This window comes from Bos javanicus, chromosome 21, assembly GCF_032452875.1.
Source record: "Bos javanicus breed banteng chromosome 21, ARS-OSU_banteng_1.0, whole genome shotgun sequence".
In the NCBI taxonomy this organism is placed as follows: domain Eukaryota; kingdom Metazoa; phylum Chordata; class Mammalia; order Artiodactyla; family Bovidae; genus Bos; species Bos javanicus.
In genome coordinates, this window is record NC_083888.1 from 44,234,477 (window position 1) to 44,250,213 (window position 15,737).

General features: G+C 41.5%; 1 long non-coding RNA gene and 1 pseudogene across 1 annotated transcript in view; one reads left to right on the forward strand and one right to left on the reverse strand.

Moving 5' to 3' along the window:
- Positions 1-15,737, reverse strand: part of LOC133234422 (uncharacterized) — a 349,383-nt gene that overhangs the window by 318,214 nt on the left and 15,432 nt on the right. The gene's annotated exons all lie outside the window — the stretch shown is intronic.
- On the forward strand, positions 5,623-7,306 carry LOC133234419 (large ribosomal subunit protein eL8-like; annotated as a pseudogene).

Consider the following 15,737-nt stretch of genomic DNA (forward strand, 5'->3'; position numbering starts at 1 on the left):
AGTCAACTCTTCGCATGAGGTGGCCAAAGTACTGGAGTTTCAGCTTTAGCAACATTCCTTCCAAAGAAACCCCAGGGCTGATCTCCTTCAGAATGGACTGGTTGGATCTCCTTGCAGTCCAAGGGACTCTCAAGAGTCTTCTCCAACACCACTTTTTCTCAAAAGCATCAATTCTTCGGCGCTCAGCCTTCTTCACAGTCCAACTCTCACATCCATACATGACCACAGGAAAAACTATAGCCTTGACTAGATGAACCTTTGTTGGCAAAGTAATGCCTCTGCTTTTGAATATGCTATCTAGGTTGATCATAACTTTCCTTCCAAGGAGCAAGTGTCTTTTAATTTCATGGCTGCAGTCACCATCTCTAGCATTTTACTTCCCAGGAAATTAGGATTAGTACAGAGCCAGTATCTAGTAAAACCCAGAGGTCTTTTACTCAATGCACATTTATTCTAGCAGATAGGCACCAGTCCCATTAGGACTGGTGAGAAGCCTTGAGAGGAGATTTACAGAATATACTTGTGGCAACAATACAAAGTCCTTCCCAAGGTGACCCAGCTGCCCTTCAATCAAGGAACTCTGAGTCTGTGAACTGGCTCAGTCTGGAAAATGGGTGACTGGCCATGACTCTCCATTGTGGCAACTCAAATCAGGTTGCTGACCAGCAGATGTGGAGTTTGTATTGTTGTTGCTTTCTGCTATATGAATGTAGCAATATTCTAGAAGAATGCCCATCGCTTTCTTTCATGATTACACCATGATCACTTGGCTTCTATGGGAGAACCCTGTGGACCAAAACATTCTGATTACCAGTCACCCTCCTATCCTTACCTGTAAAGTTTACTGAGTGACCTGGAGCTAGTTCACAGCAAACAGCCTGCTGGATTCCTGCAGCAACTTGTAGGGGAATGAGTACCAACGGGCCTCTGCCCACTGTTAAGTAGCCATACCAGCAGGGAAAAAAGAAAAAGAAAAAAAGCATGCTGAAACCAGAAAGAGAAGCTCCTTCCTCGCCTATGCTGTGCAGTATCCCTCCAGCACCCTCCATTGTGAAAGCCTAATATTGTACCAGATGACAAAGAAAAAATGATTACCTAGTCCAGCTCCAAAATCACAAGGTAAAAAAAAAAAAAGTGGATTTGGAGCTAAGAGATAATAAGCTGATAACTGGCACATATGCTCACTGCTCTGAGACTTTGATCCCTTGCTTGATACTATGCCAAGGTAGTTCTGGCCTTTCTATCTCCTGCAATGTGGCAGTCATCACTCTTCCCAAGCTTCCAGGGGCCATCCAGCACTGTACAGAGAGTGGCTTCAAGAGCCCTTGCCAGAACATTAAATACTGAACCACAGGCAAGTATATTCATTGTAGCAAACTCTTGCCTTATCTAACTCTATAATCTATACGCTCCCAGGCCATCACTCTCAAAACCCAATCCCAGGTTAATATACCAGTATTAGCATTATTATATGCTCAGCCTCTGGTCAGGGAACAAAGATTCCATAAGCCACATAGCATGGTCAAAAATTTTTTAATTAAATAAAATTTAAAAGAAAGATGTGGAACACACACATAAATACATACACAATGGAGTATTACTCAGGCATGAAAAAGACTTTCCAATGCCATTTGCAGCAACACAAATGGACCTAGAGATTATCAAGCCAGAGAAAGGCAAGTATCATATGCTATCACCCATATGTGGAATCCAATTTTAAAAAATGATACAAATGAGTTTATTCATAAAACAGAGATACTTACAGATATTAAAAACAAACTTAATGGTTACCAAAGGAGAAACCGTGGGGGAGGCATAAATCAGGAGCTTGGATTAATATACACATACTACTATATATAAGATAGATAACTAACAAGGACTGTATAGCACAGGGAACTCTATCAATATTCTGTGATAACCTATATGAGAAAAGAACCTAAAAAAGAATGAATATATGTATATGCATAAAAAAATCACTTTGCTGTACACCTAAAACTTACCCAACATTATAAATCAACTATACTCCTATAAATTTTTTTTTAAAAATTCACCTTTCAACCCTTCAATGATCTTCTACACCAGTTTTCTACAAATAGTTGGCTCAGTTTTTCCAAATTCCTGTAGTTACATGGAAGGAGATATTTCAAAATACTAATTTTTGTCATCTATAAGTAGTAGAATATAGAATGATTTTGCTTTCTTTTTTACATTAGTCTGTGTTTTTTCCGAAGTTTCTACAATGAACATGTGTTACATCTATAATCAGCAAGGGAAAAAACTGCTGGACTGGATTTTTTTTTTCACCTCATCCCAATGTTCCATCACTAACACCTTCTCTATATCTCCACCTCAGCCCTTCCTGCTAAATAATCTTTGAAAAGATAAAGTATTGCTAGCATAATATAGCTAAGCTAAGCAATGAGGGCCAGTCACTATCAGCAATGGAGAGTTTTATTATCTTATATTTCATTTGCCCTAAGAAATCTGAAGGACCTGAAAAGTCAAGTGCTATTTCTCCAGGGTGAAACTGAAACCCTGGAGGGAAGAATACCAATGTTGTGGGGCAGAAGAGGAAAAAAGGAGATCCACCCAGGGTGACTCTCTGGATGGACTGTTGGACAAATCTCTGCAGAAAGTTGATAAAATAAAAATTGGTGCCCTCTTGTGGACTTGGTGTGCAATTATGAATATGTACTCATATTGATCAGTCAGCTATTACAAGTGTAAATAAGGACTAACAAACAACCAAAAAACCCACAGTCTGAACAATCATATGATAAGTAACAAATGAGAGTTTCAAAAAAATAAGTGTCAATACCTATAGCACAGGGAACTCTGCTCAGTGTTACATGGCAGCCAGGATGGGAGGGGAATTAGGGAGGAGAATGGATACATGTGTATCTATGGCTGAGTCCCTTTGCTGTCCACCTGAAACTATCACAACATTGGTAATGGGCACAATCACAACAATGTTAACACAACATTGTTAATTGTTACAAGATTAAAAGTTTTTAAAAGATAAAAAATAATTTTTAAAATGAGTGTCAAGGAAGACATCTGATTCTTTTTTCCTATGATCATTGCCTTCCCTCTCATCCAGCCCTGAGGTATTTTAGAAACCAAGAAAAAAAAACATAGCATGTGTGTGTGTGTGTGTGTGTGTGTGTGTGTGTAACATACATATAAAAATGGGACACTTTTGAAACCACTGCTCTCCTGTTAAGTCATATCCAATCCTAGCCTGTGCCAATAGACTGCAATGGGCATCACCCTAGCCTACACAGGTTTCAAATAATCACCACAATAAAGGATAAAACATTCCTCTATCTTCTAGCAGGACTGCAAATAATCCTCAAGATAATCATGTTGAGACCATGACTAATTTATTTTTCACATTAATAAAGAAAGCTTTGACAATTTTCTTCATTCTTGATGTGACATATTCTTGGTTCCAAAAATCCTTTCTTGTGATTAACTTCTCTCTCTCCTGTGGTCATGAAGCCCATTTCTCCTTGTTCTCTTCTTGGAGAGTAACAGTTGCTTAGCCTTTTCCCCAGAAGCACTTTATTGTTAGAGTCTACCATGAGATTACTTATCCATTCTTTAAACAAAGTAATCCATGTTTATGTGACTCTTCCTCAAACATTTCATTTTCCCATTCCAATCAAATTTATCGTTTCCCTTTTTTTCCCAAATTTTCTCTGTCCCCTAAACCAAATCAAATATGTGAACTTCTGGGTGATTTCTAAGCATCACACATTCCCTATTATAAATGAAGGAAATACAGAATTGTAAAGGGATTTCTTTGATGTCCTGGAATATGTGGCTATGCTGAAGCAGACTGTAAGAACTGTCTTTTTTTTTTTTTTTTTAGCACTGGACAAGTGGAAGAACAAGTTATGCCATGTGTGAAAGCCATTGATACTTGGTAAAATGGCGCCATCTAGTGCCTACATCTGCAAGAGAAGGGTAGGAAGAACTGTAAATCAATTACAGTGCAAAATGACAACTCCAGAAACTGACAGGGCCAAGGCAATTTAATAACAATAGGTCGATTGACTCCGGGGACCATAATTCTTAGTCTATCGACTGGGTCACTGGAGCAGCTTAACAACTAATATAGCCTTTTTCCAGAGAGAAACACACTGTTCTGAGTGTGCTAGAGAGGTTTACAAAGAGGAGCAAGAGACAAACTCCAACTCCTTCATGCCTGGCTCTGCTGTAAGTGTTTGCACCCTTCCTTTTTTTTTTTTTTCTTTTCCATATAATCATGACATCATCTTATAAGGCAAGTATTATCATCCCCATTTTACAGATGAAAAACTGAGGCCAAGAGAGGCCAAAATCTTACCTGAGGTTTCAAACCCACTTTCTCTCTTTTGCACTACCCCAGAGAGAACGTATAGGACAACACCTCAGCACCTTTCCTACCCATCATTCTCCACATGGAGGACCGGGAGACACTGCTGGTCCAGTACTACCACCAGGGAGTCCACACTGTGATGTACAACTCCGCTGAAAGACGCCAACGGGGCAACCTGAAGACATGGAGTCAAGAGGACAAACACTGGCCTAGCATAAAAGCGTTTCCTGTAGCCCAGTTTGAACATCACTTTTTTGTTGCCATTGTTTTCGTCTGCCTTTAAATCAGTAGCTCCTAGATGCCAGGGGCTATACTCTTGATACGTCATGCTAAGTTGCTTCAGTCATGTCCGACTCTGCAACCCCATGGACTGTAGCCCACCAGGCTCCTCTGTCCATGGGATTTTTCCAGGCAGGAATACTGGAATGGGTTACTATTCCCTTCTCCAAGGGATCTTCCCAACCCAAGGATAGAACCTGGGTCTCCCACATTGCAGGCAGATTCTTTACCATCTGAACCACCAGGGAAGCCCAGAGTATTTTATGATATTACATTTTCATTCATGTATGATATTACATTTTTAATTCAACCAGTAGATCTACTTGGTAAATGAATCAATGAGGCCATTGGAAAAAAGTATATAAAACAGCAAGTATATTATCATTAAAAAAAAGAACAATGATGAGCTCCTGATATAACAAGGATAAAATACGTAAAAATAGAAATAAGAGACTTCCCTGGCAATCCAGTGGTTAGGACTCTGTGCTTCCACTGCAGAGGGCACAGGTTCTATCCTGGTGAGGGAACTAAGACCCCACATACTTCAGCTAGCAACTAAAGCTCCTACAGGCTGCAGCCAAGACCCAGTACAGCCAAACAAAAATATTTTCAATGCAGTGAGTTCTTTAAATTTTATGGGAACTTTTTGTTGATTTGTTGTTTCCTCAAAGAAATATCATGAAGTATAGTTGCATCTAGGAAAATCTTCTTGAGAATTCTAACTAGAAATATAAACAAACAAAAAAAAAAACTAAAGGAATTTTATACCTCTTCTAGAATATATGCACACACTCAATTTTGATGACTAGTAGGCAACTGTAAAATATTCTCAAATGAAAGAAAATCTTAGCCTGATACATATTCCAGCCTAAGTTTTAAAAAAATAGCATTCTGTAAGGGAGTTAATTACATTGAGTATCTGAAGGCTTCCCAATGAGTCAATAACATCTTCCAATAGAATCCAAGCCATTAGAATCTCTATATAGCGAAAACACACTTTAACTCTGTGGGCCTTCCCCTCATGTTGCAGGGGGGTTGGAGGATAGACAGGGTCTAGAACCTGGAGCTGTGCCTTTCAAGTGTGAAGGTGAGCTCATAGCTCTCATCAGTAGAACAGAAGGTTTGAGAGGTTTCAAACAAATAATCATCTCTGCTTATCTATCCATTCTCTCTTGAAGGGGGTGTCTCTGTTTTAAAAAAAAAAAAAAATTCTCTGTCTCTATGCCAGCCCTTCAGGATGCTGAAGGGAAAGAAGGCCAAGGGGAAGAAGGTGGCCCTGGCTCCCGCTGTGGTGAAGAAACAGGAGGCCAAGAAGGTGGTCAACCCCTTTTTTGAGAAAAGACCCAAGAATTTTGGCATTGGACAGGTTATCCAACTCAAAAAGGTCCTCACCTGCTTCGTCAAATGGCCCCGCTACATCCAGCTGCAGCAGCCAAGGGCTATTCTCTATAAGCGGCTGAAAGTGCCTCCTGCAGTTAACCAACTCACCCAGGCCTTGGACCGACAAACAGCTACTCAACTACTTAAGCTGACCCACAAGTACAGTCCAGAGACGAAGCAAGAGACAAAGCAGAGGTTGCTGGCCCAAGAGGAGAAGAAAACTGCCAGCAAACTGACCACCAAGAGGCCACCTGTCCTTCGAGCAGGGGTCAACACTGTCACCACCTTGGTGGAGAACAAGAATGCTCAGCTGGTGGTAATTGCTCATGACATGGTCCTCCTGTGCTGAAAGATGGGGGTTCCCTACTGCATCATCAAGGGGAAGGCCCGGCTGGGGCACCTGATCCACAGGAAGACCTGCACCACTGTGGCCTTCACACAAGTCAACTCGGAGGACAAGAGTGCCCTGGCTAAGCTGGTGGAAGCCATCAAGACCAATTACAACGACAGATACGATGAGATCCACCGTCAGTGGGGAGGCAATGTCTTGGAGCCAAAGTCAGTGGCTCTCATCACCAAGCTGGAAGAGGCGAAGGCCAAAGAGCTGGCCACCAAACTGGGCTGAGTATGCACCATTGAGCTTTCTGTACATAAAAGTAACAAAAAATTCTTTTAAAAAAAAATTCTCAAAACCCCTGCCTAAGCTTCTCTTGTTCAGCAATACAGCTTTGCTAACGAGCTTAAATTAGGATACAGATGGATGATGTGGAAGGACAAAGGGAATACCATGTGCAAAGACACAGGGGTGTAAGAGTGGGTTTCTTCAGGCAAAAGCAAATCAGTCAAAAGAACTGGCACAAAGGGTATGATCACTGAAAAGGGAGACAAGGGACAGATTATGAAAAATGCTTGCATGAGTGCTAAGGAAGTATATACTTTATACTTCCGACTAGTATTTCTCACATATAAATAGCATAAAAGGAGAAATATTTTCACAGATCCTGTCTTGACTTAAATTCTCTTTAAATATCATGGCAGACACAGTTTATAATTCCCTTATATTTGTTCTCGCCATCTTGCTCTTAGTTAATAGAATTCTTCAAATTTTACCTCGAGCCTACATTCCCCAGCCTCCCTTGCAACTGAGGGATCAAATGACCACATTCTGGCCAGTGAGAAGTACCTGGAAAGAATGTCTACACCTTCCGGATCATGTTCTCATAAGGAAGCTACTTGCCCCTTTACTTCCTCTCTACTCCTTCCCACAGGCTGGAAATCCAGAGAAATGGTGACAAACCAGCTTCAGCCATATGAATGAAGGCAATACTCCTGGATCTAACTGCTCACATGTGCTCTGTGTGACCAGCAACGTCAGCATCACCTGGGAGTTTGTGGAAGTGCAGAATCAGCCCGAACCAGACCTACTGAGGTTGATTCTATAGTTAAATAAGATCTCCAGGGAATTCCCTGGTGGTTCAGTGTGCTCTGTGCTCTGACTGCCAAGGGCCCAGGTTCAATCTCTGGTTAGGGAACTAAGAAACTTCAAGCCAAGCAGTGCAGTGAAAAAAAAAAATGTATATATATATATATCTCCCCAAGTGATTCATATTTACATTAAATTTTGAGAAGCACCAATCTAGGAGAAGGCAAGGGGAGCAAACTAGTAGGAAAATGGGTCTCCAGATGACGATGCTACAGTACTGGACAACTGACTAGCTCAGATGTTTTTGAGAGAGTGGACTTTCTACATTTGCTTAAGCCACCTTTTTTTCTTAATCTCTGATCCTATATACAAACTATATTAATATATACAAATGTAAAACATGGCATAAATACCCATCCATATTTTAATACCGATGTCTTATGTATCCTTTTCAAAACCACACACCTTGGATGAAACTCAAAACTACACTCTTCCAACAGAAACCACACAACTTGCCTCCAAACATATTGAAGCTCAGGTTCTTTATGCCTCAGCACAGAAGGAATTCAGCAAGAGGCAAAGTGATAAGTAAGAAGTATATTTATCAATATCCTTTGTGAAGAGGTTGCAGGAAAATGGGAGAGGTCACTCATCCAGGTCTTGGATGAGTTCCTGGGACAGGCCAAAGAGCAAGGGTCCCTGGCTTCAGGCAAGAAAGGATTCAAGAGCAAGCTGTATGTTCCATAGGCAGAATGCGGCCCATCTCAGAAGGTGAGAGCTGCCTGGAAATATGGGACAGTTAGATTTTATGGGCTGGGTAACTTCATAAGCTAATGACTGAGAGGGCTTCCCTGGTGGCTCAGTGTTAAGAATCCACCTGCCAATGCAGTTGTTGTTGTTCAGTCGCTAAGTCATGTCTGATTCTTTGTGACCCCACGGACTGTAGCATGCCAGGCTCCCCTATCCTTCACTATCTTCCAGAGTTTGCTCAAATTCAGTGATGCTATCTAACCATCTCATCCTCTGCCCCCTTCTCCTTTTGCCTTTCCCAGCATCAGGATCTTTACCAATGAGTCTTTCCAGGGTCTTTACCAGGGTCTTTCCCAGCATCAGGGGCTTTTCAAATGAGTTAGTTCTTCTCATCAGATGGCCAAAGTGTTGAAACTTCAGCTTCAGCATCACTCCCTCCAATGAATATTCAGGGTTGATTTCCCTTAGGGTTGACTGGTTTGATCTCTTTGCAGTCCAAGAGATTCTCAAGAGTCTTCTCCAGCACCACAATTCAAAAGCATCAATTCTTCAGCACTGCCTTCTTTATGGTCTAACTCTCACAACCGTACAAATTGTCAATGCATGGGGAGGGAGGTGGAAGGAGGGTTCAGGATGGGGAACACATGTATACCGTGGCAGATTCATTTTGATATATGGCAAAACCAATACAATATTGTAAATTTAAAAAATAAAATTAAATTAAAAACAAAAACAAATTGTCAATGCAGGAGACGGGGTTCAATCCCTGGGTTGGGAAGATCCCCCAAAGAAGGAAATGGCAACCCACTCCAGTTGTCTTGCCTGGGAAATCCCATGGAGAGGGGAGCCTGGCAAGCTACAGTCCGTGGGGTCACAAAGAGTCAGATACAAACTTAGTGACTAAACAACAAATGAGTAGAAGGATTACTTCAACTGCTTGAGGAAAGGTGTGGGGATTTCTAGGAACTGGGACACCACCCACATTTTGGACTTTTACGGTCTGCCCCAGAACTTCCAGGTACCTGTGGGTATGTATTTAGTATATGCTTTTGTATTACAAAGCTATGGTTTTTCCAGTAGTCATGTATGGATGTGAGAGTTGGACTATAAAGAAAGCTGAGCGCTGAAGAATTGATGCTTTTGAACTGTGGTGTTGGAGAAGACTCTTGAGAGTCCCTTGGACTGCAAGGAGATCCAACTAGTCAGTCCATCCTAAAGGAAATCAGTCCTGAATATTCATTGGAAGGACTGACGCTGACGCTCCAATACTTTGGCCACCTGATGCAAAGAACTGACTCACTAAAAAAGACCCTGATGCTGGGAAAAATCAAAGGCAGGAGAAGGGGATGACAGAGGCAGAGATGGTTGGATGGCATCACTGACTCAATGGACATGAGTTTGAGTAAGCTCCGGGAGTTGGTGATGGACAGGGAAGCCTGGCGTGCTGCAGTCCATGGGGTCACAAAGAGTCAGACATGACTAAGCAACTGAACTGACCTTGTATTACAACGAATGTATAACGAGGCTCAAGGTGTACAGGAAGTCAAATCATCCACTACCTTGGACTTAATTCTTCTAAACAGTTTTTGTCATATCCTCAATGGCTACATCATTCTTTTAAAGGTTGTGCCCTGTCCCCTTCCCTCCTCACTTTGACTTTATTCAGTACCAACACCACTACTAAATTGTATATGCTATACTGGTTTTAGCTGAGCTGATTATATGCTGGTCCAGAGCCATAAAAATGTTTTTTAATTATAAATGAAATAAAAACAAACTATGAAACCAATAAAAATCCAAATGAACAATTGTTTTAATATAATGAAATGGATGACGTTTTTCTGCTGGAACAAAGTCACTCTTCACAACACAGCAATGTACTGAGGCTTTCAGACAAATGCTCTTGAGTTTGGCAGGTTTGTCTACATGTGTTTTGTGAGAACTCAGTTCCCTTAGAACTTGACTCTGTTTGAAATACTGTCAACAATTAATAGCACCAAATGCCACGTCATTTGACTTTGCTTGGCTTAAGTGTATCACTTAATATATTAAGTTACCTCTTTTCATATTCACCCAGGACAATTCAAGAAGCACTACTTAACATCAGTAATTTTATACAATTTATAAATTTTTACAATTTATACAATTGCAAATACAGTTTATAAGACTCTCACACAAACCAAGAGAAATAAAACTTATTTTTATACACAAAAAAACTACACAAATGTCCATAGCAGCTCTATGTAATAGCCAAAAACTGGAAACAACACGAATATGTTTCAACAGGCAAATGGATAAAGAAGCTGCAGTACAGTATATAACACAATGAAATACCTTTCAGTAAGAAAAAGACATATTGATATGTATAACAACTTGAGGATCACAAATGCATTATTCTAACTGAAAAAAAAATCTCAAAAGCTTATATGGGACTTCCCTGGTGGTACAGTGGATAGTAACCTACCTGCCAATGCAAGAGACACAGGTTCAATCTCTGGCCCAGGAAGACTCCACATGCTGCAGAGTAAGCCTATGTGCCACAGCCACTGTGCCCATGTGCCCTAGAGCCCAAAAGCTGCAACTACAAAGCCCGATGATGCAGCTACTGAAGCCCGTACATCTAGAGTCTGTGCTCCAGAGCAAGAGAAGCCACCGCGATGAGGAGCCCATGCACGGAAAGGAAGAGTAGCCCACATCTGTCGCAACTAGAGAAAGCCTGTGAGCAGCAATGAAGACCCAGTGTGATCAAAAATAAATTTTAAAAAGAAAAAATCTTATTAAAAAAGTTTATATGTATGATTCCATACATATAAAATGTATGTCTCAAAATGACAAAGTTATAAAGAACAAATCATTACTTGTCAGGCGTTAAGTTTTAAGGAGAGTATGACTAATTATAAATGGGTGAAGTCACAGTTTCTTTTATGGCAATGAAATAATTTTGTCTCCTAAATATGTCAGTGTTTACACAAATCTACACATGTGATAATATTTTGTAGAATTATATACCTGAAAAAAAAAAGAGTGCATATAAAAACTGGTAAAATCTAAATAAAGTCTGTAATAGAGTTAATACCAATATCAGTTTCCTGGTTTGATAATGAATTGTAGTTTATGTAAAATGTTATCATTAGGTGAAGCTGAATATAGAGTATATGGGAACTCATCATATTATTTTTGCCACCTCTCCTAAGTCTAAAAGTACTTCAAAATCAATATTTTTGATTGTAACCTAATAACATAAATCAATACAGAACATCTTTGAGCTTTTGCATTTTAGCTGATCCAGACATGACAGGTGTCAAAGGAATACCCAGAGAAAGAAGAATTTAGAAAAGGAAAGAAAAATGCACCGTCAAAGAGAGCAAGGGAATCAGACTTTAGAAGGACTGGTTCATCAAATAAAAAACATAAGAAGGACTTAAAGCAAAAAATTCACAGTATTACCAAGGTTACGAAGTTTACATTATCCCTTCAAGATAAGAAAGCAACAACTTGCTCATAAGACAGCTATATTCACAATGCTCCTGACAATCTCCAGCCAACAACACAGCAAAAATTGGAGATAAAACTATTTTGGGAGGAGTCTAGGATTGTTGGAAATATTCAACATTTTATTAGTTGGGAAATCAGACCAGTCAGGGTGACTCTGATTTATCTCAGGGTGCAAAGTTTGTTGTTTATATTTTTGTTTTTACTGTGGTAGGTGAAAAGTATAGACACACTGGAAGCACAGCAGGTTTTGCTTTTGTGCAGACATCTGTGATTTGCCAAAAGTAGCTGCACTTCAACTCCTGGCATCTCAGTGACCAGGACAGACTATTTTCCTACACCACCTTCTGTGACCCTACTGGGCCTGAGACTGTGTCTACTGTTTCCCATTGAACATCTGCACTTGAAAGATGTGGTATACAATGAAATATTACTGAGGCTTAAATAAATGAAAATTTCACATTTGACTAACATAAAAACTACCATGTTATAAAGTCATGTATCTCTAATGGCTAGATTATCATTATCTGAATGAAAAATCAGTCAGTTCGGTTGCTCAGCCATGTCCGACTGTTTGCAATCCCATGGACTGCAGCACGCCAGGCTTCCCTGTCCATCATCAACTCCCGGAGCTTACTCAAACTCATGTCCATCAAGTCAGTGATGCCACCCAACCATCTCATCCTCTGTCATCCCCTTCTTCTCCTGCCTTCAATCTTTCCCAGCATCAGGGTCTTTTCTAATAAGTCAGTTTTTCATATCAGGTGGCCAAAGTGTTAGGGGAAGCACACTGATCGAAACCGCCCACCCTGGCCAGGCACCATAGTAACCATTTGCATGAGTTGTTTTATGACAGGAGATCCTGATAAGGAATACGGAACTAATAAGCCACCACCAACCGGAACAGTTCAGGAAAGGGGGAAAGGAGAGACCGCGTGTCCATCCACTTCCCAGAATCCCTCTCGCTAGCATCCATCTTGGCTGAGCGATGTGTGCACCACCAGGAAAGACTCTGAATTAGAATGATTGGCCATAGACCATCCAGAAACTAATCCCATCACAATAAAACCCAAGACTGCGAACCACACGCAGAGCAGTTCTCCTGGGTTCCCTTACCCTGCTGCTCTCCACCCGGGTGACCTTTTCCAATAAAATCTATGCCTTGTCAGCACATGTGTCTCCTCGGACAATTCATTTCCGAGTGTTAGACAAGAGCCCAGTTTCAGGAGTACTGGAGTTTCAGCTTCAGCATCAGTCCTTCCAACAAATATTCAGGACTGATTTCCTTTAGGATGGACTAGTTGGATCTCCTTGCAGTCCAAGGGACTCTCAAGAGTCTTCTCCAATACCACAGTTCAAAAGTATCAATTCATGGCTTCACTTTGCCATGAAGTGATGGGACCAGATGCCATGATCTTCATTTTTTGAATGTTGGATTTTAAGCCAGCTTTTTCACTCTCCTCTTTCACCTTCATCAAAAGGCTCTTTAGTTCCTCTTCACTTTCTGCCATAAGGGTGGTGTCATCTACTTATTTCTCCCTGAAATCTTGATTGCAGCTTGTGCTTCATCCAGTCTGGCATTTCATGATGTACTCTGCATGTAAGTTATATAAGCAGGGTGACAATATACACCCTTGATGTACTTCTTTCCCAATTTGGAACCAGTCTGTTGTTCCATGTCTAGTTCTAACTGTTAATTCTTGACCTGCATACAGGTTTCTCAGGAGGCAGGTAAGGTATTCTGGTATTCCCATCTCTTGAAGAATTTTTTCACTGTTGTGATCCACACAGTCAAAGGCTTTAGCATAGTCAGTGAAGCAGATGTTTTTCTGGAATTATCTTGCTTTTTGTATGATCCAACTGATGTTGGCAATTTGATTTCTGCTTCCTCTGCCTTTTCTAAATCCAGCTTGAACATCTGGAAGTTCTAGGTTCACATACTGTTGAAGCCTAGCTTGGAGAATTCTGAGAATTACTTTGCTAACGTGTGCTGCTGCTGCTAAGTCACTTCAGTCGTGTCCGACTCTGTGCGACCCCATAGACGGCAGTCCACCAAGCTCCCCGTCCCTGGGATTCTCCAGGCAAGAACACTGGAGTGGTTGCCATTTCCTTCTCCAATGCATGAAAGTCAAGTCACTCAGTCATGTCCGACTCTTCATGACCCCATGGACTGCAGCCTACCAGGCTCCTCCACCCATGGGATATTCCAGGCGAGAGTACTGGAGTGGGTTGCCATTGCCTTCTCCTGCTAACATGTGAAATGAGTGCAATTGGGGTGTAACAAACTACCATACAACTAATCCTGTCCTCAGATGGCCTGGAGAGACTTGTGAGAATATTCCACCAAGGGGGCAGCAGAGAGCAGCAGGTGGCTCCAAATAGTTTGTCCCCCAGGGCCAACTCAGTCCTCAGCCAAAGGCACCCAAAATCTCAGAGTGTGCAAACACAGAGCCTCAGAAACTCCACCTTCTTAGTCTCACTGACCCAACTGCACCACCACAACAAATGATACTGCCAAGCCAAATGGCTGGAAATGGGAGGTGGCAGGAAAAAGAAATTGAGTACTCACAGATTGAGGGTCAAGTTAGGGAGAGGGCAGGGCTTCACTCACTTTAACACAACTTGTTTTTCAGGTTCTGAAAAGCTTCACCCTTTCCAGCTTTGCTTCACATCCATGACTAAAAGGGTTTTAAATGGAGATTTCACACAGATAAAAGTATCATAAGAGATTTGCTTCAAAAGGCTCCTCTTGTCTCTCAGACCTGAAAGCTCAGAAAGAAGCTATGAGGCTATGGAGCCTGAAAGTGGGGTTTCCTTCCTGTCCTCTCAAATTCTTACTTTAAAGGCTACTGAAAGATTTGCTTTAAGTTACAGATTCCTGGGCCCCAACCACTTAGAGCATCCCAACTTTGAGAATCCTGAAATTTAATAACTGTTGACACGTGAGCAGTGGACGATAGTGTGTGAGCTGAAGGACCCAAGAATTCTAGGTCATTGTGTGAACTTAAAAAATATTCACAACCTAAAAACTGTGAGTTATATTTTATTCTGTAGGAATTTTTTAGGACTTCATGTCCAGGAGATTTCATGCACTGGAGAAGGAAATGGCAACCCACTCCAGTGTTCTAGCCTGGAGAATCCCAGGGACGGGGGAGCCTGATAGGGTCGCACAGAGTCGGACACGACTGAAGTGACTTAGCAGCAGCATCCCAGGAGATAGCATCTCAAGTAACCCTGAGAGAACATCTCCAAGGAGGTGAGGGGAGGAGCCAGGTTACATAGAAGTTTTGCAACAAAGGACAGGTAGTCTGAACATCAAACAATTATTAATTAAAGAAAACCAGGAATCCCAAGCTAAGGAATTTACTGCTTTTCTATGAATGGGAAGAGGCAAGAATCTGGGCTTACTGAAATCACTCCTTTGATATGCACCTCAGCTATCTGGGCCCAATATCCTGTATTTTCACATCCTGAGCTTCCTCAGGGCTTTCCCTGATAGCTCAGTTGGTAAAGAATCCACCTACAATGCGGGAGACCTGGATTCCATCCCTTGGTTGGGAAGATCCCCTGGAGAAGAGAAAGGTTACCCACTCCAGGATTCTGGCCTGGAGAATTCCATGGACTGTATAGTCCATGGGACCGCAAAGAGTCAGACACTACCGATCCACTTTGATTTCACATCCTGACCTTCCTCAGGGCTCACCTCAGGGAGTGGCTGGAGTCTGATGGCTGCTAGATAGCAGGTATTCTTTCCTTGCTGAGTTCCCTCAGGGCTCACCAGCTCACCATCTGTGGTGGCTGTAATCACTAAGACTGTTTGTTTGCTGATGTGCCAAGAAGTATTTCATTTCTCAATTGTTACATTGGCCAACAATATTAGGCCCAGAATGAGGGCTCTGACCTGCTAGGAGCCCAGATTTGAATCCAGTGGATGATCCCACTTGTACAAGAAAACTTCCTATCACCACAGAACAAGGTCTCCCTTCAAATTCTACCATATGGGAACAGGCTTCAGTTTGCCAGGACCACAGTTTGTCCTTATAATAGATG